Source organism: Carassius gibelio, chromosome B10, assembly GCF_023724105.1.
Source record: "Carassius gibelio isolate Cgi1373 ecotype wild population from Czech Republic chromosome B10, carGib1.2-hapl.c, whole genome shotgun sequence".
Classification (NCBI taxonomy): Eukaryota; Metazoa; Chordata; class Actinopteri; order Cypriniformes; family Cyprinidae; genus Carassius; species Carassius gibelio.
The window spans coordinates 8,308,484-8,326,555 of NC_068405.1; the positions used below are offsets into that span (position 1 = coordinate 8,308,484).

The 18,072-nt window shown below is 35.9% G+C and overlaps 1 protein-coding gene across 6 annotated transcripts in view; it reads left to right on the forward strand.

Moving 5' to 3' along the window:
- Positions 1 to 18,072, forward strand: part of LOC127966629 (spermatid perinuclear RNA-binding protein-like) — an 80,005-nt gene that overhangs the window by 10,129 nt on the left and 51,804 nt on the right. For all 6 annotated transcript variants that reach the window (XM_052567758.1, XM_052567761.1, XM_052567759.1 and 3 more), the window contains exon 2: positions 16,983 to 17,051. The gene's annotated coding sequence lies outside the window, so the exon portion shown is untranslated. The remainder of the gene's footprint in view (positions 1 to 16,982; positions 17,052 to 18,072) is intronic.

Genomic DNA, 18,072 nt, shown 5'->3' on the forward strand with positions numbered 1-18,072 from the left:
CAAAAGACTATTACAATATGAATAACTTGAATAAATTGTGAAAAATATATTACTCAATATAATTATAGTATTACTAATAGTGGTTGACCGATATATCGGCCGATATTTGCCGTTTTTCAAATATCGACATCGGCCAATACGTTTTTCTGCTTTGCTGATGTGTTCGAGGCGGGACTTTTATTTTGATGGCGCAGCAGCACCTGAGCACACACAGTGCTCACACTCTCTCCTGTTTGTCGTTGTCATTAACAGTTCTGTCTAATACAAATAGAAGTCCGTCTAATAATCAGATAGAATGGTTAAACAAAGGCATTAATGTATATAGAAAGTGTTATAATGATTTATTTTATATTAGGTCTATTAGTATTAGAAAGGCAAACATTATAATACTTTCTCCTTTGTTGTTAGCACTAAGCAAATACAAATTTATATAATCTAAACATTTTTAAATGACGTGATCATATTCTGTTACGGCTGTACGTTATGAAGTAACACATTTGCATAATTAGTTCAACATTGCTAAAATGTCAAAAATGTTTGTGTGGTTAACATTAGGGGTGTAAATCGGATGGTTCATCATGATACGATATTGATTCTCATTACCAGCGATACGATATTTGTCGATACCTATAAAAATTATACGATACAATTCGATTCAATACAGGAGTATATTGAGTTACCAGATCAGGGTGTTTTTACACCATGATACCTGATTGGTTGACGTCATAGTGACATTAAGGTTTAGGGCTGGGGTTGGGTAAGGGGGATCATTTAGATTGCATGATTTAGAAACACCCACAAGGTGATAAACGGCCACTTTTGCTCTGCAGAGACCTAAGTCTCGGTTTTTCAGCTCAGTCTAAAATGCATTTTAAGGTATGCTACAGAAATGTAAAATACATGACTACATGTAAAATAACTGCAGTCTTCACTGAATAAATTTAATATAATTGTTTTAGGTTACAAAGGTTATTTAGCCAGGAGCAGTGAGCACTTGTATTTTTCTTTGAATGTATTAGATTTATTATTAGTTTGCTTTCACTTTAAGAACAAAGCACTGATTTAATATACTGATACACATGCCTTTTCTTTCTGAACCGTTTACGTTAAGACATGTCTAACTGACTGTGTTTACAAGGATATTCGCCAAAATGTGCATTTTGATGTAATTTTGTCTGTATTTCTTCATCCATGCACAAAAAAGCAGAAGACGACTCTAGGGTGGTACCTAACAATTGGGATCTTATGATTGGGTTATCTGTGGTAGATTACTTCTTTACACAGAGAAACACCATTTGCTGGTTTTCTTTTTTTTTTTCTACTATAAGTTGTTTTACACAATCCTACTGTATATGCATAGGATGCTCTGCACCTGACTGACCCCACAGGGACACCCTTAATCTGTGCAGTGGATGTTATATCCTGGCTGGATGACTTTTAAGTCTCTCTTGATTAGTATTCACTGATCAGGCTTAACGTTTGTGGCAGCAGCCGGGCTAGCTTTGTTAGCTTGTTGAATCATCTGGAGATAGAGCAGTAAACATGGCTGCAGCCCTTCGTTTTTCCAGGTCGAATCCTGATTGCGTCACAGTGGATAGCTTGTCAGCTGCTGCTAATTTTGACCCGCTCCCAGTCTTGGAGTCTTCAACTGCCTGTCACTCTCAGGGAAATAAACAAACACGCTGGATGTGAACAGCAATGCAAGATAAACAGCAGCTCTGTTATTGCACCTGTAATTGATTTAAGAGGGTAAATACACGTTAGCCATTTCTTTTGAGTTCACTGTGAGCAGAGGATTTAACAATGTGACTGCAGCTCTTGTGGATACCCAGATCTGTAGCCACCATAAACAGTTTTAGTTAATTTAAATCTTAAATTTAAAGATTTAATCATTTATTTACAACTCTTATGGATTAACTAAACTTTCTTTATGTGGATTGCACAGTTTAAAGGGTAAATTCACCGAAAAATGAAAATACTGTCATTCATTACTCACCCTCATGTCGTTCCACAGTGCCAAAACCTTTGTTGATCTTCACAACACAAATTAAAGTCATTATTGTTGTTTTTCACGCACAAAAAGTATTTTTGTAGCTACATAAAATTACGGTTGAACCACTGATGTCACATGGACTATTTTAACGATGTCTTTCTAGGTCTTGAATGTGGTAGTTGCAGTGCTGTCCATGTAGGGTTAGAAATCTCTCGGATTTCATCAAGAATATCTTAATTTGTATTCTGAGGATAAATTAAGTTCTTACAGGTTTGGAATGACATTAGGGTAATTAATGACCAAATTAGCATTTTTGGGTTTTCAATGGTCAAGAACTGTCTAATTGCTTAATTTTAATTGAATAAGCAAAACTTATATATAATTTTTTGCAGCTGGGATGCACTGAGCACTGAGCGCTGTTTCTGCCGTGATACGACTGGCTGCCTCTCTGCACTACCTTGGGAATTCTCTGACCCACTTTGCCTTTTGGTTGGAGTTATTTTTACAAGAGATTATAATAAGAAAACCTTTTTCTTTATCTTATTTTGTCACTGTCTATTTTGTATGGGAATAATGAGGTGGTGGTGAATGGGGAATGGATGAAGGACTAGTTAGTTACCTATATAAAAAAACAAAAACAAAAAGACACCTTGGCTATGAGAAGTCAAATGCCACTTTAAAATGTTGGTATTCTGTCAGCCATTCTGCAACGTGGCAAACATTGCTCCACGTGACGATTCAAGATAGCAGTGCAACTGATCAGATACACTGGCAATAAGCACACATTAAAAAAATGCGAGCTTGCACACACACATTCGCATACATGCACAAATTGCCTTTGTCAGCTGATGCTCTCTCAGCAATATTCTTAGAAGATGGTGCAGTCTCTGGAGATCTGAGTCTGAACTGATGTAAACCTCGATCGTTATTACTAACCTCCTCTTTCACCAAGAGGTCACAGGGGCTGCGTTTACACTGAAGGCCTAATGCACAGATTTAATATTTTGACACCCATTCGATTTTTATCTTTATTCCTGGCTGTTAACATTTATTTAAGACCTAACTGACTGCGTTAACTTGAATACCCAGCCAGACTGTGCAGAGTTGGCGGCATATATCAATTTGTCAGAACTACAGTGCACCACAGAAATCAGAAATGTCTGACCGTGTGCATGTGGCCTGAGATGCCTCTGGTCCTGTGTGGACCTCGGTAGCGTCTCAGCAGCGGCTTAGGACACAGAGGCACTGATTATAAGCCTTTAATGTTAAGCTGATTACAGGCTTTAGTTATCTCCTGCTTTCTGCTGGTAATGCCCGTGTCAAGTACCAGAATCATGGAAGAGACAGTCGCTCTTACTTTTCTGGAAACCTTATATATAATTTTAATGCATAATAAAAACTAAAAGTAGTGAATAGGGGTGTAACGGTACGCAAAAATCACAGTTCGGTACGTACCTCGGTTTTAAAGTCACGGTTTGGTTCATTTACGGTACAGTAAGGGAAAGAAATGCAAACATTAAACTGCAGGTTATTTATTACTATACACTCTTTTTAAAAAAATGCTTTTTAATAAAATATATATAAAATAAAAAAAGAATAAGAAATAAAATACTGCTGTAAAGTTCTCCACTAAATAAAATACTCTGTCTCAAACCAATATCATATAATAAAATATAATGAAAAATATAAATAAATAACTATGATTACAGTGCAGCATTACCAATCCCAGCTTGTAGGCCTGCTTCACCAGAACCGTGCCGTGCCAGCTGCTGTAGGTGACAGGGAGACCGCTGACAGACCAGGCTCTTGTCTTCATGACAACAATATCTATACTTCATGTTGAGCATAAATATAAAGCCTACTGATAAAGGACACCGTCAACAGTATTGACGGCAAAATAGACTATGTTTGACAGGTGCAATATTTGAAAATTACATTTATATCTGAATTTGTGTCAACCTATAGACTTTCAAACATCAAAGTGTCATGAATTAATATGTATTTGTGTACAAAATGACATATAAACATATTTTCCTATTCTATTTTGCCTGGAAACGCTTCCAACACGCTTGCGTGTCGTGTGAAAAATAGGCGTCGGTTCTATTTCTAGCATGCACGCGTTTTCCGCGCGGCTCGAGCCGCGCCTGAGATGCGCGCGCGGCTCACGCAGGCAGTTTGCAAGCTCTAACCTGTTAACATGGGAGCCGAATTAAAAACGGACATGCCATGAGACGCCTGCCCCAAGCATCCAGTGTCTCGCCGGCCTTATTAGAATCAGCTGCAGGGCGGGATTTGCGCTGAACGCGGAGACTTCCGTCACTTAATATGGTTGTTTGGAAACACGAAAATTTACTTATTTTCTGCGCACAAAATATTGCATTCCGTCATTTGGTAAACACATGCACCGTACCGAAAGCCCTGTACCGAAACGGTCCGGTACGAATACACGTACCGTTACACCCCTAGTAGTGAATGCTACTTAATTAACAAGTTGTACTGTGACTGACTAATTGGTTTTCGTAAAAGTGTAGTTTCTCCAGTAATAAATCTTTCCAACAAGTAGCAGTATAGTGTTAGTTAACATTAAAAGAGTTCGGAAACTGGTTTCTTTTTAGTGAAACTGGTCATTTGAAACATTCATGCAAATTCATCCCATTTTATTTCGTAAAAAAAAATCATTTTGTCATTTTGTTCGTGTGAAATGTGTAGTTAAATCTTGATGTCAGTGTTTTTAAATATACATTGATCTAAATAAATAATAAATGTAAATAAAATGTTTCTCATTTATTTTATTTCATGTAAATTTAAAATCTAATAATGTCACCATAATTACGATATTTTACATTTGTGTGTGTGTGTGTGCCAAATAAATATAAATGTTGTTGTGAACTAGGGGTGCACGATAAATATTGGCCGATATGTATTGCACATCTCGTCAGTAAAGCCGGTTACTACACAGAGTCGTTGTTAACTGACAAGCTGCACAATTTCAAGCTGATAATGAAGGTGAATTTGCACAGCTTGTCAGTTAACAACGGCTCTGTGTAGTAACAGTTGCTCTATGTGAAATCACACACCTAATGGAATTAGTCACTGATTCAATAACCGGCTTTACTGCATTAAATTATCGGCCGATATTTATTGCGCACCCTTATTCTGAACTTATCTTTAAAATAACAGCAGCATTTATTCGGCTCAAAAATTATGAGGAACTTCAACTAATACATTTACACAAACTACATTTAAAATAAATACCTAGTTGAAAAAGTAGTTGGTAAGAATACAAGTTAGGAACAAAATATATCCTAAAAAAAATTTCAAACAGAGTTCAAACAGATGCAGTGGCAACCTGAACATTTTATTTGTAGATTTAACATTTTTGGACAGTCTTAAGCAAAAGAGTTGTCGAACATGACATGTTTGTGATTTTTTTATTTATTTGTGAACTGTAAGCTATAGTTCTGACCTTAAAATTTAAAGCCTACTTGTGATTTTATGACATTGATTACTGCTTTATTTATTCAGAAACGTATTTCCTTTAATTTTCTTACAAGTAGGCCAACAGCGCCCCCTAAGTAAATAACATAATTTTTCATATTGGGCTGTTTATATTTTAAACAATTATTAGCTAATTCTGATAACTTTCTGATAATATCATGCATCCCTAACTGCAGCACCTCTTCTCCAAGTCTGTCTCAAACCAGTTTATTTTCTGTTTCCCTGAAACTCCTTCTCCTGAAACAAGAAATGTGCTCTGATTGGTTAGTGTTTCGGAAATGACACGCCTTCTACCATTACTGCATATTTAAATATTAACTATGGTGGCAATTTTGCCCAACCAGTTCAAGCTGGATTCTTCATATTCTCTAGTTCAACTCAATGGGCATTAATGTGAATTATTTAAATGAGTGAATTTGTGATGTCACAAATATCCGGAAGAACTGCACTGTAGTCTGAAGAAGCCATTGCCGTTTGTAAGTCTTAAAGTGTTTTCTGTTAAAGAGAATATATTTGAATCAATTTTGGATTTTAAAATTGTATCTTCCAGAGTTACAGGCATTGGTACAGCAATGCAGCATGTCTGTTAATTCCAGGATCCATTGAAACAGATTTCCTGATTTCCATTAACACTGCGGGTCACACTCCATACTCCTCGAGATGAGCTCATCTTCTCATGGATTTCTGAGTGAATGAGGTGGCACTGACCATCATCCTCTGCTTATTAGCGAGTTCACAGCTGTTTCCTGTTGTGCTGGTAAAGCGGAGCGGTTAGGAGACGGCAGCTGCGTTAAAAACAAGAGGGGTGATGGCACAAACTGCACCGCGCATCAGGCTTGGCCTCCAACATCTCTTAACACCCAGGAGTGGGAGGGAGCCAGTCTCCATGGTAACTGCAGGAGTAAAATAATTGGGCATGGCCCAGATTTGTGTGAAGGGTGATGTACAGAAGAGCCCCCCCTTCTCCTGTTTTGTTCCTAACTCTAGCTTTCTTTGTGCAATGCATATCTAGATGTGCAACGTTTTTTCCCAGGTGAAAAACTTCAAGATCACAGATGTGTCCTGCATGAGTGGATTAACCGCTGTAATCTGTACAGCCTTAACCCTCACTAGTGGCTATTGCATCACTTTTTAATTTGGTGATTTGTCTTTATTTTAGTAGTCAAGTGACATAATATCCAACCCCCCCTCCCCTCCTTTTTTCTGCCTGACTTGCATGTGTGTGTTAAACCAGTGTACGATTTCTTTGGCACGCAATGCAGGATGAGAGAACATGCAAAGGTAAATATTTTGGCTCTTGGGCAAATGAGAGCCAGACGCTGAGTGTTGGCTTGTTTAATGGATGGCTGAAGCTGAAATAGCCCTCGTTTGAGCTCTATATTAAGCAGGGGGCGTGTTTTTAAGCGGTGAACAGAGTGCTCTTTGTGACCCATTCAGACGGGATGTCTATCGATTTCAGGTCCACTGTTGCTGTTCAGGCCGGACTTGAGTAGTAGTGTTTAAACTCTCACGATAACAAGAAGTTGATGTGAATGAACTAGCTGAATGAACTTCATCAGCTTTAGGACAATGCAAAGCTTAAAAATGGATAGTTCATCAAAAAATGAAGTTATGTTTTGTCACGTGCATTGTAACTCCTTGAAGTGACAGCTCTGACATCTTGAACACTTGCAATGGAAAAAGTAACAATTTTATTGAATTTATTAAAATAATTCAGTGACTTTACAATCACTTGTTTTTTCCGCATCAAAACATTTGAATTTTGTGAATTGTTTTTTTTTTTTTACTCTAGCCCTTTACTCTAGGGCTGGATGATTATGGTCTAAAATCAAAACCTGGATTAATTGAACATTTTACCTCGATTACGATTAACGAACGATTATTTTGTTTCTGTATTTATTTATTTATTTATTTTTTTGCCCTCATAGTTCATTGACAAGGTTTGTACTGCAAATATGATGAGATTTTTTTCCTATTGAAAGAGCGATCTGACATCATAGCTCTCTTTGTCTTTGTCATCTAGAAATAGAAGGCATCATGCTAGCTATATGGGCATTTCTAAGCATTTATCTCCTCCTCCGGTGAAATGTTGTTGCAAACGTAGCCGTGTGTCTGTTGCTGTGTTTGGCAGGTGACTGTGTGGGTGCTGTCCCATGGAAACTGCGCTGGAAAGCTTGTGCTGTAGGGAAGTGAGTGCGTTTTGGCCGTTGTTGGTCGATATCTATCTGTCTGTCTGTCTATCTATTTATCTATAATCTGCGCTATCTGAATACTCTCGTCTACTACTCGTCTCTCTAGTCACTCTCAATGCTCTAAAGGCGGGCTTTCCCCAACGTGACATAATGCAGTGCATTGTGGGGGAAAGGAGACCGCTGTAAGATAGTACCTACTTTTTCGTATTATATTCCGTTTTGTGATATTCAACAACATAAAATACAATAGATAACAGTTTAAATGTTTATTACCAACAAGCAAATTGCAAAAAAATCCTTGAAAAATGTACCCTGCAAAAAGGCCTTTAAATTAATGAAATAAAATAACTTTTCCACGACATTCTAATTTATTGAGATGCACCTGTACTTTAATTAAATATTTTTTGTACATTGTTGGTTTATAATACATAATGCATTCATGAATAAAATCTGTTGTAAAATGCGGAGCTCCTTACAATAAGGTCCCATTCATTTAACGTTAATGTATTAACTTTTTTTTTTTCATGTTAACTTGGTTCTATTAAATAATATTAACAGATAAAACTTTTTTTAAATAGTGTAGAAATAGTCTGCCACAATAAAAGTTAAAGGCAGTTACATCATTCAGCAAGATAATAGGTTTTATTACAGACTGAAAAACTGTCTTCAGAGCAGCTACTGTTTAACACTTCCACCCTTTTGGTGCACTTCACCAAATTGCTACCTTCAGTAACCAGTGTTACTATACCACTCAAACAGTGTTGTGGGTGAGCCAGGGTCAAAAGTCCCGATCTGTCAGATAAAACATACTGTTGAGGATTATTTTCCTCTCGGGCAGGGGGAGATCTGTCTCTTTGCTATAATAGCTTTGCTAAGCCATTGTCTGCGGGAGTCGAGGCTAACAATCCTGCTTTGGCAGAGGAGAGTACCGCCTTATTGCTCAAACAGGGCTGGAACGCTCTGTGCGAGATCTCTGCAGGACACGTCTGGTCTCATGGAAGGCGCTTGGATCCTGGTGAGAAGCTGTATGTGTTGAATGGCAGAGGAGAATGGCTTCATCATTTGTGAGTTAGTGAGCCTTTCACATCAGACGCCAGCGGCACGACTCTGACCTTTCGTAGGGGAACCACAATAAACTTACAGGTGCCGTCTGAATCCTCCCTTCAACACCGCTTAAACTCACTGCTATATTTAGCACAAGAAATGCAGTTTAGAAACACTGCTTTTTAATGATTGCTGTGTTAAGTGTAAAAATAATCTGAAATGTACAGTAAAAAGGGGATGCTGTGGTTGCCATAACTTTAAAGTAGCCTAAATATGGTACATTTGGCTTAAATTTGAAGTAAAAAACATATTTCACTAATTGATATAATGTTTATTTAAATTATTATATTGAATTGCTGACAGAAAGATGGCAGCAGCATTATTTTTAAGAGATTGGAAGGGCTTTTAGTAAAATGTGTTGATTTAAGCAACCTTTGTTGTGTTATATGCCAATGGTGACAGTCCAAAAATAGGGGAAAAATTTCCTCTCCCAAAGTTTGCATGCAACTCAGAAAAGAGATATTGGTATCTCAGTGTGGCTCCAAGAATAAACTGTACACATTTTCAGTGGTCAAAAAACAGTAGTGAACCACTTTGCATACAACTGATGTTTTTTGCTTTTAAAGAGGAATGTCTGAAAAACTAAATTTTTAAACTAGAAATGAATCTTCTTTACTTCTATTAACACAGTTGCATAAATCTGTCTGCATGCCATAAGTATTCCTTTTCCAAAGTTTATATATGCTTTTCACTTAAAGATATCTCAATAGGTTTTGGTTCTTAAACATTTCTTGAGGTATGTTAACTTTAAGACCCCATATGTTCAATTTCAGAGGGATGGTTGCTTTGATGCTACGCCATGTTCAAATTGTTGAATTTTACCCATATTCAAAGATTGATAAACAAATGTTATCTTTAATACCTCTTGAATTACAGACAGAAAATACATAAATAAACCCCTCCAAAACAATTTCTCAGGAAAATATCTCAGAAGATGTAGTGTTTTTAGTCTAGTGATTTTGTTCATGTGCTGGCATGGAGTATTTTTAGGCCTTGCTCTCTTTTTCATCTTTTTAATTTTTTTTTTTTTATCCCTGTGCTTGTCTGGGTTCAGATGCAGTCTCTCACTCTCTGAGGAGAACATCTGGATGTCTAAGCCTGGCACTGATAATTCACTCACTCCGTTCACACTGAAGTCTTTATGGGTTTTCACGGTCATTTGAATGAACACAGAAAAGAATCTGTGCAGTCCAATTCATAAACACATTAAAATTCTGCAAAGGCAGAAATGAAGCAAATATGCGATTGTGTTCTTTGCAAGTTAATGTTTTAATGTTTACTAGTCTTTGTTTTTAAATTTACACATCATCTATTTCATACTAATGGAGGAATCATAAAACATGAAACCCATCAAAACTTGTCCAGGTCTTATTTCCAAATCAAAAGAAACGAACCAATTATTTTTTGATTAAAGGAAATCTTTCTTATTTTAAGGAAGCTTTTTTTATATATTTTTTTATTTTGCATTAAGATACAATTTGCATGACTTCACTGTAATTCTTATTGCCATAATGCAAAAGAAACACAAATGGAATATTTTCTGTCCTGCTTTTAATTTAATATCAACAGATATGCTTTTGCTTCTGCTTTAACTGCCTCCAAGAATTCAAGCAGTAAGGACAGTTAACTAAAAACTGCTTACAGATGTGTTGTGCAAAGGAATTTAGATGTTAATTTCCTGCTGAATTATTTTATTTCAACATTTTATGGCAGGTCCTTTTAAATTCCTCTATAAAACATGTTAAATAATGCTGAAGGGACAGCATTTGCTGAAAGCTAAAGGCTACTGGTACTTCATAATAATGCCGTCCCTGACCTTTATAGCTGCTGACAACAGAAAATTAGGGTTTGGCCTGCAGATTCTTCTTGATATCCTAAGTAAGAAGCAGTCAGACTGCTTTGTCAATTGAAACTCATCCTTGAGAATGATGAAGTTTCCATTTTTCATACAAAACTCTGACACAACACGTTCAGAAGGGCGTTGGCCTTTTTTCAGGAAGAGCGTTATCTGACAAGGAGCAAGTTTGTCTTGAAAAAGCAGTTGTGAGCCAGAGAATCTTCAGAGGACTGTAGTTTGTATTTTCCGTCCGTGGCGTTTTATAATTATAGGCTTTATGGCTCAATGACAGAAGATGCCGTTTCTATGATATCTGATCGCGGAGCTCAAGGAGGCGTCTGTAGATTACATCGTCCTTTACCAATCAAAATCTCTAGCAAAGATGGCGTCTGCTTGACATGTATCTAACAGTTGGAGCTATTCTCATCTGGAAAGCGACCTTTTCTCCAGCATTGAGAGCGGAGAGCTGTGTGGGAGAAGTTGTCTGAGAGCGCTAATTGAATTTCTCTTTCCATCATCACCACACGCTCCTCTTTACTGACGATCCCACTTGGCTCGTCGCACATGTGTGGAGATAGACGCGGGAATAACACTCCTCATTGTGACAAATATAGACCTCGTTTTGAGCAGAGTGCTGGAGATGTTGGCATCGCTTTCATACCTTCAGAGATTATTTATTATCAAAACTTTATTTGGAAACATGATTGGATTTCTGAATCTGTTCTGCATCCAGGACAGGGTGCTTGACTAGTTGTCCAAAAAAGAAGCTCAGAAATAAAAGAAGCTCAGAATACTCAGAATTATTTGTTATAATATATGAATCTGTAATGTTTTATAAATAATAATACTTAAAAAAAGATTTTTTAGTTACTTTAGTATTGAGATATTTATGATTAAATTTAGTTCATAGTTTATAAAATGAATATTTATATACATAAAGGTTTACAACAAACCCAAATATTTGGTGATTTTGTGGTTTTGTGTAGTTATTCATAAAGCACGACAAGCAAAAATGTGCCTTCTCTGCTTCCTTTTCCTTAATTTTTTTCTTTCTCTTTGATGCATTTTGCTGTCTCTTTACGTTTTCTACTTTTTTAAAAAAAAAAATAGGATTTTATTATTTTTATATTTCATTAGTAATCAATTGTTTATTTAATTTATCTGCACTCATTTGTTATTTATAAAATAAATGACAAATCGTTTTTAGGGGTATAAGAAAATACTGCATCGTAATAATTTTTTTGGCGATACTGTATCGATTCTCAAAAATGGAATATTGATATTTAAAAAAAATAAATTATAAAATAAAATCATAAAAGATTCATGGCAGTTGTTTTGTTTTGGGTTTATATCCCGACTGCTAGATGGCAGCGTTCATCTCTGAGCTTAAACAGTGACAGGAAATACTAGCATTAGGGTACGCCACTATCATTAGCGTTAATATATAGTCCACTCGCTGCCAGTAATGGAGGATGAAAGAATTGTTCCAGTTCCCATTTTGGTGTACAAAGCTGAAGTGTGGCATCATTTGGGTTTTTGTGGTAACGTTCACCCTTAGACCACCGCATGGGTGGCACCTCGGTTCAGCCACGTCCCATGTGAAGAGCCTACGAGCGGGGCACTGCACGGCTGCGGCTTTCTCTCGTGGTGGGGGTGTTTTGTGCAGCTGGGGCGATGCTCACATCGTGGCCTCAGTTATTCGGCGCAGAACATAAATACAAACCATTATGAAGTTGAAAGCTTCTGAGAATGTTCAACATCTGTATTTATTGCTTTACAATTGTTTTGTTTTCTTTAGGAATCCTTCACAAACTTTATTTTTTATATATTAAGCAGATGTAATTTATTGTTCAGATCAAAATGTTATGACATTGTATGTCACAGGTGTAACCTTTAACTGTTAACCTTAAAAGCAGGGTCAAATATACGTATGCCCCTTTACTCGGATTGCACAAATAGTGCTTCAATAATGTTAAATGTTGCAGAGACTGATTATGGCAAATGCAGATCCCATTTTGTTCTGGTTAAACATATTTTATTTATTTTTTGCTAAGGTAAGGTTTGCATAGGGTGGAGTGTTCTTAAAATATGTCCTATTCCTAAGATAAGAAATACCCCAATATATATCCCCTTGCAGTATAGCAATGTATCGTAAAACAACCCATGTATCGTGATGCGTATCGTATCGCCAGATTATTCCAGTTATTGCTAATAATAAGTAATAATAAGCAAAATAAATAATTTATTTAGTAGTTTTTCCACAGAATTATTCATAAAATGTGGCAAGCAAAAATGTCTGGAGTTATTTTTTTATGTCTTATATGCTTTTTCTTCCTTCCTTTCTTGCTGCTTTTTTTGCTTTTCCTCTTTCTTCCTTGAATTTAATTTTTTATGATTAAATTGTTTCTAAAACTCTGTATATATATTTTTTATATTTACATTTTTATTAGTATTAAGTATTTTCAGTATTAGTATAGTATTTTCAAATTAATTTAGACGGAAATGTAGCATGCTGACAATATGTATTTATTCATGGAGTGACAAGGAAGAGTTTTTTGTTATTAATTTCTTGTTCTATGTTTTTCTTTTAAGCTTGATTAGTTTGTAATCTTGACAGAAAGCATTTGAAATAAATTGCCATGGCCTTCATCTTCATGAGGAGCCATTATTCACTTCTGTCTCCACATTTGCTTTGCTGGATAATTGAGTGAGCAGCACTTTGTATGATAGCAGCTCACGTAAGAGTGTGATTATTGATGTCTGAATTAAGGCTCTGCGCATTGATCACACTTCTGCTAATGCCTCTATTTTAGTGCAGCTTGATCAATGTAGCACTAAGACTTGTTGTTGAAACACATCGATACAGTCTTCCAGAACAACCAACCGTGTGGTGCTTCCATATATCTTCACGGTATTTAGTCATAAACGCTGTTTACTTGTGTTTCTCGTGTCTCATTAGGTCTTCTGATGCTGTTGAAGTCCAGCTGTAAAATGAACCAAAGTTTCATTTCTGACCTTTTTTCTCTTCTTAATATTTTGTGATGCTTCCTTCCCTCTTTTTTCCTTTTGCTTTCTTTCATTCCTCTTATTAACCATTTCCCTTCCTTCCTCCTTTCCTACTTTTTCTGTCTGTTATGCTTCCTTCATGTACTTACATCTTTACCTTTTTTCTTAATTTCTGTCTGTTATGTTTCCTTTGTTTCTTTCTTTCTTACTATATTTGCATTTTATGCTTCTTTTCATTCCGATTATTCACCCTTTCTTCCTGTTGCTTGTTTTTCTGTCTCTTGTTTCTTCCTTTCCTTTCATTTCTTTACCTTTTCTTTCTCGCTTCGTCCCGTCCCATCCCATCCCATCCCTCTTTGATGTTCTTCATAATGTCTTTAATTTTTCCTTTTCTTTTCTTTTTCTTTTCTCGTCTCGTCCCTCTTTCATGTTCTTCATAATGTATTTTTTCTTTCTTTTCTTTTCTCGTCTCATCCCTCTTTCATGTTCTTCATAATGTATTTTTTCTTTCTTTTCTTTTCTCGTCTCATCCCTCTTTCATGTTCTTCATAATGTATTTTTTCTTTCTTTTTCATGCATTGTCCTGTCTTTGCTTCAGTTTCTTTATGCCCCTTTTGTATTTTTGCTTTAATTAAATGTTTTTTATTCATACATTTTTGGCTTCTTTCTTTCTTGTTCCTTTTTTGTCTCTTTTGTTTCCTTATTTTTGGGTTATTCCTTCATTCCATTCCTTGTTTTTAGTTTTCTCTTCTCCTTGCTTCCTAATTTCCCCGGCTTTCCTCTTACCCTCTTTTATTCCCACTCTTAACTTTGTGACCTAAATACTCCTCCTTTTCTGTCCAGGGATACAAAGTTGCTGTATGGCTCATGAACGCAGATATGGCAGATTAATATTTCAGCTGGAAAGATTAGAGATGGCCCATTGTTACCCGTCTCCCGGCAGAAACGGTTTTCAGCGCATTATTTCTCCTCACACAATCAGGCGTGCTGCAGTGATACTGAACAGCTCAGTCTTGGCAAGATGTCCATCGACGGAGGTGGAGCATGAAGCACATGGTCAGTTTCAGGAGTGCTCAGACGCAGCGGTTGAGTGCCCACTAAAGACTGAATTATCATTTTGGAATTGGAGGGAAAGAGCTGGTGATTAACAGTGATTGTTTTCATCTATTGTGCTTCCAGGACTAATAAATGGTAGATCTGTATGACCTAGAGCTGCTTTCCTCATGCATTGTCAGGAACTGCTCACTGACCGCGTCCATCAGACCAGAGATTATTACATAATTGCCGTTCGACTGTGATAACTGTGCACTTTAAATTCTAGTCACATGTTGCTGTTTCAGACTTAAATGAGTGTCTTTATTTACCGTTTTTATATTTTAAATTGCCTAATATATTCTAGATATGTTGAGCATTTGACCTGACCCTCTGGATTATTTTTCAAAGCCTCAAAGGAAAACATTTATTTCATTTCTTTTAAATTCTATATGAATTTAGTTTCTTCTTAATATAATTAAATCACTGAAATGGAATCCATAAAATTTAAACCGAAAAAAGAGAAAAAAAAAATATATATATATATTTTTTGTTAAACTTGTAATAAATTGATGTGAACTTAAATTAATTAGACAAGCTTTTTGAATAATAAAATTTAATTTAACCATTACAACAGAATCCAGAAAAATGAAATGCTGTATAAAATACAATTTGGAGATAAAATAGAATACGTATTTGGAATAATATATATATATATATAAAAGGAAATAATATTAAAATAAAGTGAAAACTGTGAATGTCTTGATCATGACAGCACTATAGCTTTCATTTGTATTCATAGAAGATGGAGGTTTCCGTGAATAAAACACAGGCAGCTGCTGTGAGATTTGATAAGATTAGAGAATAAAAGCAGCAGAGTGTTGGATAATGTTTTATTATAATGCCAGAGGCCGTATGTTGTGTGCTCTCGTTAGACACATCAGCTCTCTGCATCACGTGATTTAATTGAGAAATGATTGCTGGTTGAGGTGCGTTTGCTTCTGGTGACGGCACTAGCAGCATGTTAGGGACCTCGCTTTTCTTGCTTTTCTTTTCTTCCATCTCTAAATGTGGATCACAGCGCAGCAGTGGAAATGGATTTACCCTGTGACCAGCAACACTGGATGGTGATTTGATGATGACGGCTGCGGCTCTTGTTTACAGAGCTGGGAGGTCGTGTCATTTCCTCCCCCGCAGCCGTGGAGTTGAGTGATCATCGGTAAACTGGTGCATGATGCTGAACTGCGCCTGTTATCTGGAGTTCTCTCTCTTTCTGAGAGATAAAGCGAGCGCGGTGTTGTTGTTTTCCCACCGGAGTCCGTTGAGGATGTAGATGTATCAGTGTGATTCACAGAGCGCTGAGATGATGGAGAAAAGCAGCCCACCTTGTGCATCCAAACTGTCACTGCTATTAGCTCTCACACACCACAGCCCAGAGCCTCAACTGGATGAGATCGTGTGATACTGCTTTGTGCTGTGACATGTGGCTTAGTAGCATACATTAAAACTAAGAAAACATTTAATACTGTTGCACAGACACTCATAAATGAAGGCACAGTGTGCCACTCAAGTGTTTGAGATATTTAATGTTTTTGAAAGTCTCTTATGCTTCTCACGGCTGCATTTATTTATAATAATTTAGATATATTTTTATTTACATTTTTAATAAAGTATTTATAATAATACATACTTTTACAATTAAAAACAATGTAATTTTTTCCTGATTTTCAGCATCATTACTCCAGTCCTCAGTGTCACATGATCCTTCAGAAATCGTTCTGATGTGTTAATCATTAATTATTAAAGTTGAAAACGGTTGTTTTTTACTTATTTATTTTATTTTTATTTTTGAAAAGACTGAAAGTTTTGGATTCCTTGATAAATACACTGTTAAATTGAATACATTATACATATATAATATATATATACACTTTTTTTTATTAAACATTTATAAAAAAAAGTGTATATATATATATTATATATGTATAATGTATTCAATTTAACAATGTATATATTAAAAAAATGTGTTATTATAATATATATTAATAAAATAAACTATTTCAAATAATCATATACATATAGCAACTTATTTAAAAGATCGTTTGTGAAAAAGTATATTTGTGTGTGTGTGTCTTTTAAATTAGGCTACTTCTAACAGAAGTACCTGTTTATTATTTGTGACCTATAATGTGGAGATAGCCATCAATATTTGTGACGATGTATTTTAAAGATTTTCACGAATACAGCACTTTTGTGTCTTGTCTGTGTTTGTGTTCTTCTTCTTCAGTTAGGGTTGAATAAATTCTCTTTCTTTCTCCAGGTCCAGAAACAACAGTGAGTCTGTGCTCTGTGAGAGGGTCTGGACAGGAGCGGGACGTGAGCGCTGACGGTACGTGACCCCTCTCTCTTGACCTCTCGAACTAGCCGTCCTGATTGGGTCAGCATTCCTCTGGACCACCGCATCATTCTCAGATCTGCTCGCTCAGGTTTATTTGGAGGACATGCTTTATGGGTGTGGAGCACAGAAACTCTTCCCCCACTGCTTATTTTGGGAATAATTAGTACAGGGTGGTCTGGACGCGGTTCAAGTGTTGAGTCTTAGTTTGTCAGAATGTACTGGCCCTCACAGCCGCTGGTGTTTGTTGATGAAACCGAACCGTGTTAGTGGGAAATGCCAGGTTTTACACCATTTACAATCCAAATGGAAGTTGGGATGCAATTGGACAAAGTTTGCATGCTTGTTTCCATGTACCTCTTTGGAGATGTTTAGTTAAACGAGAACCGTTTACTCCTGAGAACCAGTTTGAGCCTTCTCTTTGCTTAATGGGATAGTTCACTGAAGAAAGATTCGAGGAAAATGAAAAATGTCTCACTGTTTTTGTCAGTACAATGAAAGTAAATGGAGACCAATGCTATTTTTTGGATCTCATTGATGTTTAATATTTGTTTTATTGTATCAAAATTAAATATTTTTACAGTGAAATATTACACTAGTAATATTTTTAGTGCTTTTTAGTAATAATAATAATAATAGGCTTTTTTTCTTGTGTACAATTTGATTTTGTAGTAAAATAATAAAATAGTAATTTTTGTTTGTAGCAATTTTTATTTGTATTTAGCAATGATAATAATAGTTATTTTTTCTTAAATGCACAATTTTATTTTGCAGTAAAATATTAAAATAATTTTTGAATTTTGTTTAATATTAGTGATTTTATGTTGTTGTTGTTGTTGTTGTTGTTGTTATTATTATTATTATTAATAATATTTTTTGCAGTGTAATAATAGTACAAATAGTAGGGCTGGGCAAGTTAACCTGTTATTATCGTGTTAACGCAGTACCTGGTTAACGCAGACAATTATTTTATCACATGTTAATGCAGTTTTTTATTAAAATGAACGTCTGTTGC